The following is a 13,989-nucleotide window of genomic DNA, read 5'->3' as shown; positions in this document are numbered from 1 at the left end:
GTTTCGAATATCGATTCGCGCGATTTTTTCGCACACACATATGTACACGTGTGCACATTTTGGACAATACTTCAGGTGGTGATTTAGATAAGCGCGGGATGATTAGCGGGCCATTTAACCGGGCGTGCACCGGAAGTGGACGGAAGAAGTGGAAGTTGGTCGGTCTGCACAGCCGACATTCCGCACGACGGAACACAGATACCAATTATGCTAATCCTGGCTTTTCCCCGTTAATTTCCTGCAGCGGGAAGTTTGACTAAGGCAGGAAGGAAGTGTCCTTGCGTTGTACTTTCAGGCCGCTCAGACCGGAAGTGCGCCCTTTGCCAACGGTGCACCGAGGATTAGAAAGGCGGCTGTGATGCAAATCATTCTACCTACGTATATTCAGACATTTGGGAACAATAAATCGAAATTATTTTAATTTCATATACACATTGCATTTAACTGAAGTCCCGGTCTCACCAATATCGACTGTACATGTACTAAGGCGTTGAATCCCGGGTTTCCGGTGTTTTCTGGTACCGTGAATCCCGGTGCTGAAACTAGTCTGAATACCGGTGCTGGCAAAATTTATTTAAAAATATTATTTTTACAAAAATAATAAGGAAAAATCATAAAATAACGCTATATAATCATTGGTAAGGAATCGACTTGAATACAATTCGCCAATATGGTTCCCTAATTAATAGGTACATATTAATTCCATTGAGAGGGTTCAGAATAGATTTATTAGATTCATTGATTTTAATTATTTTTTTTAATCTGACGCTGTCACCAACAAGTATGTATATTAAATTGAATATGATCAAACTTTGTGACAGGAGAATAATCAATGATTTATTATGTCTGTTTGGTGTACTCAGCGGAGTTATGGACTGTAGTGAATTAGTAGACCTCATAAATTTTCATACACCGGGGAGATTTACCAACTATTTCAAATAACATCAAAAATTATGCCACTAGTTATTTTTTATTTTATTTTATTTTTTTTTTTTTTTATTACGAAAATATGTTCACAATACATCTTATATCTATTTTAATAGCTACTGATCTACTGATCATTTTCTATTTTACAATTTTAATTTAATTTGGTTAGTAATCACAGTATTATATTATTCTAATGTTAATCTAAAGCATAATAGGAAAAAGAGCTCAAAAACCTATTTACAATCCTTATAAATGTTCATAATACATCTAATACATAATATTAATTAAAGACTATCTAAAGTCGATGACCTAAAGCAGATTGTGTTTAGGTAATCTGTGTTTATACCTGAAGGGTATAGACATTTTGTTGTAATCACCGAGACTCTTCACAAGTGTGTTAGTATGGTTATTAGTGATTCTTTCATAGAATCTACTGGTTAGTTTGTTAGTAATGTCTGTAACAAACGGAATATTATGTATAGCATGCAGTTTTTTCAGGTTAGTATATATGGGTGTATTATAAATTATTTTAAGGGATTTATTTTGTATTACTTGGAGCTTGGAAAGGTTAGTATTCGAGGCGTTATTCCATACAGGTGAAGCATAGGTTAATAATGGTAATATGAGCGCGCGATATAATTTTATTTTATTTAGCGTTGATAAAGAACTATGGCGATTAAATATTGGATATATTGAGGATATACCCCGCATCGCCTTGCATTTCGCTGCCTCAATGTGAGGTGCCCATCTCATTCTTTTATCAAACGTTACTCCTAAATATTTTATTACTGACTGCCATTTCAGACTTTCTCCAGAGGGGATTTTCAGATCTGAACTTGGCTTATGTTTTCTAACACTAAAGAATATGGCGTCTGTTTTGGTTTGATTAATTTGAATTTTCCACTTAGTGAAGTGTTCAGTCATTGTTTTAATTGCAAATTCAAGATTTTTAAGAATAGTGTCTGGTTTTTTGCTACTTGTGAAGCAAGCTGTATCATCTGCATATAGGGCTATGTGACAGTTTTTTGGAATAGGTATGTCATTTATATATATGGAGAACAAGAGTGGGCCAAGCAAGCTCCCCTGCGGAACGCCAGCTGCGATTGTTTTTGGAGACGATAATTCATTATTTACGCTAACCACTAGCTTTCTACGAGTTAAGTACGATTTGATGATGAGAATTAGATAGTTTGGTATTTTGTTAATAAGGAGCTTATGAATGAGTCCATCGTGCCAAACCGTGTCGAAGGCCTTTTCTATGTCGAGACATACCATTCCGGTACTTCTCTTCATATTAAAGTTCTTCGTCACGTGTTCAGTTAGTCTTGTTAGTTGTTGGGTCGTGGAATGTCCAGTGCGAAATCCAAATTGTTCATTTATTAATTTCTTATTTACGACTTTAAGTAAACGTGTGTAGATTATTTTTTCTAGAATTTTTGAAAGCGTGCAAAGTAAGCTAATGGGTCGATAATTGGCCGGGTTTTTTGAGCTTTTATCGGGCTTAAGTATGGGAATTACGTTGGCTGTTTTCCAGTATTCTGGGAAATACCCGGTGAGTAAACATGCGTTGAATATTTTAGATAGTGAGACTAAAGCTTTAAATGGAAGTTGTTTGATTGTGATGTTATCTATTGAATCTCGCCCAGGTGCCTTTTTATTTTTTAAATTACGTATTATATTTTGGATTTCACACGGATGCACCAATTTTATATTTTTAGTACTGTTAGTGGGAGTTTTTGTGATGATTTTAATGGACCGGTTGACTTTATTATGCGTTGGTATGTGATTGTAATGTTGTGTGAGTGTGTGATGTTTTTGGAAGGATTTTGATAATAGTTCTGCTTTGTCGCAATCACGCGTCACTGAGATTCCTGCATCATCTAATGGAGGAATCGAGTTTTTTGTCCTGCGAATCGCTTTTTGCTAATTTCCATAGAGAGCCATCAACTGAGCTCAATTTTTCTAATTTTTTAGACCAAGCTTCATTTTTGATTTCTTTGATTCTAATTTTAATTTGATATGTGAGCTTATTAATTAATGTTTTCAATGCTGGATTTTTTGATGTTTGCCAAATTTTACGGAGTTTATTTTTACTTTTAATTAGATTTGCAACAAAGTCAGTTATCTCTAGTTTGTGTTCAATATATTGTGTCTTAGGTATGTGAAGGTGTTTGGATCGAGCTATTGATTCCGTCAGGTGTATTATGGAGCTGTCGATTTCTGTTTTGTTTGTGAGTGTGGTAGAAGTTAGAATAGTTTGGTCGTTTATGTACGACTTGAACTCTCGCCAGTTAGCTTTCCCGTAATCCCAACTATGCTTGATGATTTCCTCGGGTTTCCCGTCGATTGAGAAGATTATCGGGAGATGATCAGACGACAGGGTTTGAAGGGCATTTGGTGTCGATATTTTTGGGCAGTTCTTGACGAGGACAAGATCTAGTGTGGATGGTTGTGAGTTATTTGTAGGATAGTGTGTGTATGTATCCGGATGAAGCAAGATTGTATCTGTTAGTTGAATGTATTTAAAAAGAGTTGTGCCTTGTTGGTCAGTGTTTACGCAACTCCATAATGGATGTTTAGCATTAAAGTCACCAGCTACCACTACCGAACTACCAATGTTAAATATTTTGTTAAGATCGGATGCCAATAATCGTTTTTGGGGAGGATTGTAAGCGGATGCTACTATGTGACGGGTGTTGTTAATTGTTAGTTCGATGGCGGTTAGTTCTAAATTTTTTAGTGGCGGAGTTATTACGCGACAATGTTTAATTGAGGATTTTATAAAAATGGCAACTCCCCCTCCATGTTGTTCTCGGTCTTCGCGATAGCAGTTAAAGTTAGCTAGGTTAATACGGATATGAGGTTTTAAGAAGGTCTCAGAGATTAAAACTATGTCAACACAGTACTCACCGATCGCCGACTCTAGTTCGTCAATCTTATTCTTAAGTCCACGAGCATTCCAAGCTAGAATGTTCAGGCGCCTCCCGTTAATCAAAGACATCGAGATATTCGACAAGCATGAGTGCCAGCTCTAGTTTGTCGGTGCAACCGCTGGCCTTGGCACGAATCTCCTGGAGGATCTTCAACATCTTCGTCATAGACGCCATGGAAGTTAGGTCTGTTGTTGGTTGAATGTTGGGATTGGTTGGTTGGTGGGGTTTTTTAGGGATATTTGGGATATTTGGTGAAGGAGTTTTAATGGTCGGTAGCTTTGGGAAGTTATGATCGTTAACGACCGGGATATTTTGTGGCTGCACCACTGGGAGTTTCCAAGGGTTGGCTTTGACAATTGATGCTCGATTCTTCCTCGATTCCAGCATTTTCAGATAGCTCTGTCTTTTTGGACAGTCTTTGAAGTTAGCGGGGTGAGATCCTGAACAGCCTGAGCAGACAGCAGGGGTAACTATTCCTTGATTGCATTGTGCGGTGAGGTGAGTGCCGGCACATTTGACGCACTTGGCCTGCCGATTGCAGTTTTTCGCAGCGTGTCCATATTCTTGGCATCTGAAACATTGAGTAATATTTTGTGATTTACTAGTATATTTAACGACACTGACCTTTGTGTAACAGATGTACCGGATTTCTTTAATCTTCTTTGCCGATACCGATGGCTCGAAGAACACCAAGTATAGCTCGGTGGCGTTGCTCCTAGGCTCCTTCGTCTTCATCTGTATCACTTTGGTTACAGGGAATCCCTGTCTGATGATGTCATCTTTAATATCAGCTTCCGGCAATTTCGGCAAGCCACGTACGACACTTTTTATTTCCTTTTCCTCCTTCCTGGAAAAGGTATGGAATTGTCGGTCTGGTGTCAATCCATCCCGAAGTTTTTTAAAGTCTTCAAGACTTTTACATTGTATCTTGACATTATTTTGACCAATGTAAGTCATTGTGAAGTCTTTTATAAACTTCTTGATCGACTCGATCATGCTGCCGTGAGTGCCAGTAGCTGTCATGATGATGGGCGGGATTCTTCCACCGCTTCTGGGGACATCGGAAACTTCCAAGAGCCCTTCAAATTTGTTTTTCTCCTGAATTTTAAATTCAGGAGCAACATCTTTCACGTTCTTTGCCGTATGTTTTGGAAACTGCCACTCGGTCTCCATCTGAGCGGTCTGAGAGCAGCCTGGTTGAGGAGCTTCGGTTGTAGTTATCAGTGTCTTCTTAAGTCGCTTTTTCAGGTTGGATCCTCGCATGGTGCCAACATGTGTTCTTTTGGTGTTCGTTTTGTGGGGGGTGTTTGTTGTGTATGTTAAAAGGTGTGGGTTTTTTGACGGTATGGCGTATCGCTGTATTATGAGCGCTCGCAGAGAGAGTACGTCTTTGGCACGTCCGTTCTCACGGAGCGTCGAGAGACGAGTTATTTTTTCAATAACTAGTTAGCCACTAGTTATTGAAAAAATTCAACGTTACCCCCGACTTCATAAACTGGGAAACGAATTAAGCCAATTTGATTTTTTTAATATTAGTAAACAATTTTTAATATTAGTTTAAAAAAATTGTTGCATCATCATTTTTCTAATTTATACTTCTTCTAACTTATATTCATTAATTTATTTATTCAATTAGTTTTAAAATTCATATTTTTTTCTTTTCTTTTCTTATATTAATATTGTGTTTTTTTGTTTTATTGTTCTACGTATTATTATTATGTATGTTCTATATTATTATTGTTCAATGGTCCTTGTGGCCGTATATAAAATAAAAAAAATGAACAATAGTGGGATGAGCAATGAAAATCATAGTCCATTTGTTTTCTCTGACCCGTTTTGACGCCGGCTTGCGAAAAATACTATTACTAAAAAGTATTTGTAAAAAAACGAACCAATGAATCAAAGTGATGTTTTCTACTTTATTTGATGACATTAAAGGATGTTTTTTTTTAATCTTAGAAATCTAGAAATGGATGCGAACCGAAAATTTAAAGAACGTAGCCAAACTCTCAAAACAAGAACGCCAATATGAGGAGTATTTTTTTGCGTGAAACCTCGAGAGAGTTTGCAAAATGCAATTGAACGGTTTTGAAATATAAAAATATTCAATTGGACATTTAATGTCCCGGTGCTAGCACCGGTATCCCGGGATCGGAAATTCCTAGCAATCCTACGCACCGGGATTGCGGTGCCGAAGATTACTTCGGCACCGCAATCCCGGTGCCGAAGTAATCTTCCAGGTTTGGAAGCACTAACATGTACTCTTATTTCGGAAAACTTTCTAGCAATATGTTCATGGAAAAATCTGGAAAAAATATCTGGGTTATGATGATATGTATATTTTTTTGTAATTGAATTTAATTTATTATTGATCGTCCGTATTCCTATCACTAAAGTCAAATCGGTCGCACGTTATTGTATGAGCCTTCGTCACCTGTGTGATTGCTGCAATTTACATATTATATTTATGTATGAACATACATTCATTCGGAGTGGAAAATGCAAATTGTGAACTTCCCACAATGGACCTAGTGGTAAAACTTTCGTCGTATCATAGGAACATTAAATAACAGATTTCATATATATTTTAAACAATGTCCCGTGTCTTCAACCAATGTATTTATCTTGACAAATATTTCAAAAAATAGATTTTCATTTTACTTTATCTATGTACATATGTACGTAATAACAATAGATGAAGTTTTGTAATCATGCGAAAATTCGAACTCGAGATTTTGACCGATTCGAGCTCAGAACTGATCACTTGTCATGTTTTCATGATGTAGAAAAAATGTGTGTCTGTGTATTTTGGGGATTTTTTGAACACCATTAGTCCTATCGAATTGAAAATTAGTATCAGTCCCTGATATACTTATCGATACGACTTAAATTTCTTTCAAATTTTTAAGTTGACCGGAAATGGTACCTCCCCTTGTTGCCGTCTTTTCTTTTATTTTTTGAATTCAATTATCTTCCAAACCGCTCAACAGATCAGACTCAAGTTTTTTTACATGTATGTAATAGAAATTATAAATTTCATACATTAATCTTTTTTAAATATTTGTTACAGGGACGAGTAGGAGATAGTGTAAAAATATTATAGTCACAGATTTTATTAGATTGTTATATTCTTTAAATAGCAGTATGTAAGTATACACGAGATTAATGTACAAGTTAATAGTCTCAAAGTGCTACCACAAGTGGTCTTTAATATATTTAACATGAGTATACATATATTCAATAATGGTAACAATTTCGACCAATCACAGTTTGATAAAACACAAAATTCGTTGGGCCAGATTAAGAGGGATAATGATATTTGAGGGGAACACAATTCGTGAGAAAAATGCAGCTAAAGCAATAAAGATTTTGAAAGTCTCATAAATAACTTTCAAAGAAAATATCAATTAAGCGTGCGCTCAAACAATCAAGATAAACAACAAGCAGGAATAAAGAGTAATATAAGTACATACATAGGTTGTAAGATATTCACTACATAACATATTTTTACCTCAATCGGAAGTAGTACGTTTACTCTAGAGAATTAATATTTTTCTCAGAAAACTTTTGAGTGTATTGAACAAAAATTTCATATCTAAAATATTAAGCTAAATACAAAATTAGAAATAAAATTTAGGAAAGACCCGTAAACCGGAAGTGGCAGTTTACTCTAGTTCGATTTTTCTGCCACTATTTTTTTCGAACCTTTAAATATGTGTGCTCTCCAAAAGAAAACAAGTAATATCCTTGCATCAGTGTGATGAAAATAATAAAAACTCATTAAATTTAATAAACCAATTTTTTTTCCTTTTTTGGGATTTTTCCTCTTGGAAAATTCAAAAATGCCATCACCACCCGAGTCATCAATGTCAAAAAGTCAAAAATGCCATCACCACAAGTCGTGGGTTGGTCACATTCGAAATGTTTTTAGAATAGTTTCGGTTTTTACTTACCTCTTATTAAGTTCACATGGTTTTCGTGTTAGTGGTCATTATTTATATCTCTTATCTCTTATCCGATCGTTTTCATACTTTGCAATATTGCTCATTTTGGTCATCAATATACGTTAATGTATCGTCTGCCATTACGTTGGAGATAAAATATCGTATACAATGCGTATCAAATATCCATAATCTCGGGTACGGTGACGTCTATGACAGTACGTAAGGCTACCTTAATCTATCTTCAACCTTTTCGCCTTGATATGGCCATTTCAGATTTTAATTGTTTAAACGCCTACAATTCACTCTATATTTTATAAAATTTGCTCCATAGGTTCTCGTTATCTCTAATATTTAAATATTTATAGTTTTAACTCTCATATGTATATATGAATTTCAAATTTGGCGTCTAGCTTCATGTAATGTAATACACGATATATATTGATTTTTGGCCAAATATGTCAAATCTGACATTTCACGGCTAAAAGTATATCTCTTCACGGAGTTTTATCTGCGAGATAAGTATTCAATAAGAAGTTATGTTGTATCTAATTGTTAATATGATTTACAATAAGCTTACATACATTTAGTTTTTTACAATAAGCTTACATACATACATACATCACATACAATTTTTTTAGTTATCAGCTGATTTAATTTATTTTACTATTAAACATTCATCAGATAGCTTGACTAATTTTCCAATGGGAAAATATCCGAAAATTTGACATTTGCAAGTCGTAGTCTTGCTTTCTTTTGACGAAATTAAAAAATATAAAAAAAAAAATTCAAATTCGAAACTGTAAAAGCACAGATCGTTCGACCTCGAAGTTGGTTGCACAACGGCCAGCGGTTGCATCGCAATAATTAGCCATTGTTGCACACGCACGCCCCACTCGAACATTCGAATCGCGTCGACGCCCGTTTTAAATTAAAAACAAAAGGCTTTCTAGGAATTGGCGTGTCACTCGCATCCGGGAATGTTTGGTCGCCCGTGCCCGCTAACTGGGCCGGTGACTCACTCTCTCGTAACTTACCCATACCCGCGCCGTGGGAAGCTAGCGCGTGACCCACCGACTTAATTACCCTACCCCGGCTCTCGAACGTAAAATCATACGGAAAAGGGGTTAATACATAATTGCAGCCCACGCGTAATACGTGAGCGAGTCCACTTTTGCGTTTATCGTCGCTTTCAGAGTCCCATCATGTTTCGCGATTACGGCACCGGGGCTTTGATATCCTCATTAGCGAGGCAGGACATCTCTTCCCAGGCCGTGATTGAGTGGCCAATATTATGGCGAGATGTCTCCTTGTAAGGATGCGGACCGAGGCTGAGCTGCCTGTTGCTTTCGGCGATCGGAAATAAATTGTTGCGTGTCATTTTATTATGCAGTTTACTGTTGGTGTCAAGATGGAAGCCTGACAGTTATGCAGTGCACGCGTTTCTGAAGAATTGTGCAAGCTTAAATTGTTGATTTAATTAGTTGATACTTAAACGTCACGTCTGGTGAACTGTTTTGAAATTACTGCCTCACATTTTCAGTAATAATGAAAAGTGATACTAACTTTCGTAAGCCTTTGAAAGTAGTACTTTAGGGGGTGCGTATTAGGATTTTGGAATTCTTCATTTACTATATAGCTACACAATATAATCTAATCTAGCTACAAGACAGACTGAAAACTATACACGAATATTTATCATTTACTTATGTATGTGAGAATTGTATAACTAGAAAGGCTGACGTTGAATAAGTGAAGATTTTTAAATGATGACAAACGTATCATATATCTAGCTAAAAAAACAATAATTTTTAAGACAAATGCCAAATAGAGATATTTTAAGCACTATGTAAAAGGACCAGGCAAAGCCAGATTCTACTTTTTTTAAAATGAAAATACGTCAGGCAAGGTGATACTAACTTTCGTAAGCCTTTGAAAGTAGTACTTTAGGGGGTGCGTATTAGGATTTTGGAATTCTTAATTTACTATATGGCTACTCAATATAATCTAATCTAGCTACAAGACAGATTTAAAACTATACACGAATATTTATCATTTACATATGTATGTGAGAATTGTATAACTAGAAAGGCTGACGTTGAATAAGTGAAGATTTTTAAATGATGACAGACGTATCATATATATAGCTAAAAAAACAATAATTTTTAAGACAAATGCCAAATAGAGATATTTTAAGCACTATGTAAAAGGACCAGGCAAAGCCAGATTCTACTTTTTTTAAAATGAAAATACGTCAGGCAAGGTGATACTAACTTTCGTAAGCCTTTGAAAGTAGTACTTTAGGGGGTGCGTATTAGGATTTTGGAATTCTTAATTTACTATATGGCTACTCAATATAATCTAATCTAGCTACAAGACAGATTTAAAACTATACACGAATATTTATCATTTACATATGTATGTGAGAATTGTATAACTAGAAAGGCTGACGTTGAATAAGTGAAGATTTTTAAATGATGACAGACGTATCATATATATAGCTAAAAAAACAATAATTTTTAAGACAAATGCCAAATAGAGATATTTTAAGCACTATGTAAAAGGACCAGGCAAAGCCAGATTCTACTTTTTTTTTTAAATATTTCTTGAAGTTTTCATTTACTGTTGCGTAGGGGTGGGTTCAGGATCCAAAGTGGCTTTACAGCATTTATTCAACGATTCGGGAGGTTCACACGAAACCAACGTTCACTCCAGAATACTTGAACTACCGTGTTTACCTCCCTTTGTCTTCTTGTTTGATTTTCAACTCGCTTGTGAGAAATAAGTTAGAGTATAATGCGATTGTGTGGAATCCGCATGAAGCAAATATTACTTTCTGATGATTGAGAAAGTGCAAAAAGCATTTCATCGTTTCCTATATAGGAAAGAATATGGGTATTACCCATATCTCTACCCTACTCCTTTCCTTTTGGGCATGCTTGGGTATAATTCCCTTGAACTTTGGAGAAACTTCTCATTAATTCCTTTTGCTATTCAGATTCTACGTGGTACTACGCCATGCCCATCTGAAACAGTTGTGACTTTATGTTCATAGTACTTATGTGCATGGTAGACATCATCATTTGATTGCTGTACCTCCTGCTCGCACAGTTCTGTATCGAATGGCTCATATTCCAAGAGCTATCCAACATCTCAAGGAAAAAGTCGTAAATATTCGTTTATCATGCATACATATGAAAAACGGTTAGTATATATATCAGTGTCGTGCGGTAAAACTCTCTCTTCCCCCGGAACAGGAACAAGAGGAACAGGCTTTTCCTCCCGTATCCTATGCGCGCACATTAAACAAGGCTGTATGACAAAAAGAGAGATAATTTCACCGCATGCCACTGATATATATTATATATACATAGTACCGTTTACCATGCACCCTTTTTTTTTTGATCTTTGCCTTCCGATATTTGCTTTTTCGACCTTTTCAGTTTCGGTGCCGTGAGGTAGACCCATGTATAAATGTGTTTTTTGTCTGTGTATATATGTATATATTTATATTTATTTTTCTCATCAATCTGTATTTTTTCGACCACTTTGACGCATTAGGTACTCCTGTAATGCCACAATAGTTCAAAATTAAATTGAAATAAATGGTGGTATAAATTTTCATCGAACATTAGAACAGTATGAACAAATACAGCTCGAAAGCTTGTATAGATTTTTTTAGAGATATTCACACCTTAAGCGGGCGATTTTTTTTGCGGCGACTAGCGGTAGGGGGCAAAATCACAAGGCTGTGCGAATAAATACAATAGATTATAAAAATCGCTCAACATTCTAACTCAAAAAAAAAAATCTCCATATACTATTAGAATTGACGTAGTACTACGTATCCCGCATCCGCGATGAACCAATATCAAACGTAATACTACGTATCCCGCATTTCTCGTCAAGCTCATATGAAACGTAGTACTACGTGACCCGTTTAAGGTGTGTTAAGATGAGATTTAATAATCTCGAACTGTGCAAGTCCCGATTCGCATCAAAAACCACCGATTATAAAATCGTACAATTCGCCATCGGCTACCTTCTAAGCTGGCGTTATCGTTAATCGTTATCACGGATAACAACAGCGGCGCCTATTTATATTTGTCCTAATGCAAATTAACATGCCGGGGTTTGCCTGGCGTTTATTGCCCGTTGGCAGCGGGTTGAACGACTGGCGGCGCGTGGCGGGCATTCTCATTGGCAATTAAAAATAAAATAAAAATATCATTTGCGTTTCATCACGGGCGCGCGTGACCGGTGCTAACTATACACACGCTACGTGCCGCGAAACGACAATCGGAATCATCGTAAAGTGCACGTCGGCATATCTGATACCGACCCTAGCTGTGCCTGGTATCGCGAAGACGACTTTTTTGCGAAAAAATCGCATCTGGACCTGTTGCCACTACCGTGGGATGAAATCTTCGTACTGCGCGCATTTGCATAACGTAATTAATACAGTGTAAAATATAATCGATATGCATTCGATACCACTTTCCAATTATTGGCATATGTTACGCTTCTGTCGTAACATTCCAATGAATAAAAATAGCCTTGTATACGCTTTCAATGCGAAAATTTATTCAACTTGCATATACATTTGTATACACATGTATACTTGTATATGTACTTATGTACTTGGACATGGAATACTAAGGTAAAAATTATGGCAAGGGTTGTTATTTTATTTTATTTTTTTGTTTCAATTAATCATGCACACTCGCCTAACGATTGATTGCTCCAAGCCGTCGATTGTGCTAAACAGATTAAGACTCGATTACATATATTAAATACATAATTATTACATACATACATATGTACACATGTAAATCGAAACAATACCTGACATCTATGGTCAGACATTTCAAACATCGTAAGCAATACGATCAATAACATTTTTCATGTAACAATACGAATTTTTACATTCAATAATCATCCACAGAGACATCTATGGAGAGAAATCTGGCAAAACCTGAGAAAAACAATAACTCAAAGTTTGCAATTGGATCGTAAAAGTCAATTTTATAGGAACCGTTTCAATGAAAATCAGAAAAATTGGCAAATTCAGATAAGAAACGATCGACCTTGACAAACCAAGGTCTGGCCAACAACGAGACTCTAGTGGGAATCGAACCCGTGACACCTTGCATGAAATAATACACTCATCACTAGACCACGCTGCTGGTTAAGCTTTATATTGTTTTATTTCAATCGAACATGTATGTACATATGTACACTTGCCTTTATAGATCGCTCCAAAGCGAAGAGTGTACTAATACCGATACAATGCAATAATACAATTTACAATACAATGCAATAATAAGCATTTTATACAATGCGAATTCATACAAACACCATCCACAGTGACATATATGGAGACTTTTTGCAGCATTTTATTATAGAAATTAACGAACCTCAAGACGCTGAATAACATGAGATTTGCAAGAGAGATTGCAAAGAAGAAGCCAATTTACTGGAGCTGTTTCAATGAAAATCCGAAAAATTGGCAAACTCTGATAGGAAACGATCGACCTGGAGTCACAAACCAAGGTCTGACCAACAGCTACTAGTAGGAATCAAACCGTGACCACTCCGCTTGAAAGCATAATATCCTCACCACTAGTCCACGCTGTCGGTTATAGTGGAGAGTAAAGCGATTAAAATGAATGAAAGAAGTGCTCGAATGGTATCCGTTAGAATGTAAAAGGGTCCGAAGAAGGTCACAAGAAAGATGGGTGGTTGATATTATAATTTATTTTAGAATGACATGGATGAGAGTTGCATAAAACAGAGACAAATGGAAGTGTGTTGGTAAAGCATTCATCCATCAGTGGATGGTTAATGGCTATAGATGTTGATGATCACATAAATGTTGCCTGAATTAAATGATACGTTTTTGTTATGACAAACATATGTAAAATATATTTAATCCGTTATAAACATTTATTTATAAATTTTATTATCCAATACAAAATGGCGACAAAGTTAAATGCATATTTAATGAGCAAACTATTAAGTATGTATCTTCGTTTGTTGGCAAATATCACGAGTTCTATTGCTGTTAAGCTCAATTTATTTTTTTTTTTTATATAGAAAGCGTAAGATTTAAGTAGCATATTCATAAGCAAATAGTTTCTTGAAGAGGTCGTAAAAATGTATTTATAAATAAAAAAATCGTTATCGTT

Source organism: Arctopsyche grandis, chromosome 7 (assembly GCF_051622035.1).
Source record: "Arctopsyche grandis isolate Sample6627 chromosome 7, ASM5162203v2, whole genome shotgun sequence".
In the NCBI taxonomy this organism is placed as follows: domain Eukaryota; kingdom Metazoa; phylum Arthropoda; class Insecta; order Trichoptera; family Hydropsychidae; genus Arctopsyche; species Arctopsyche grandis.
Note: the sequence above shows the minus strand (reverse complement) of the source record.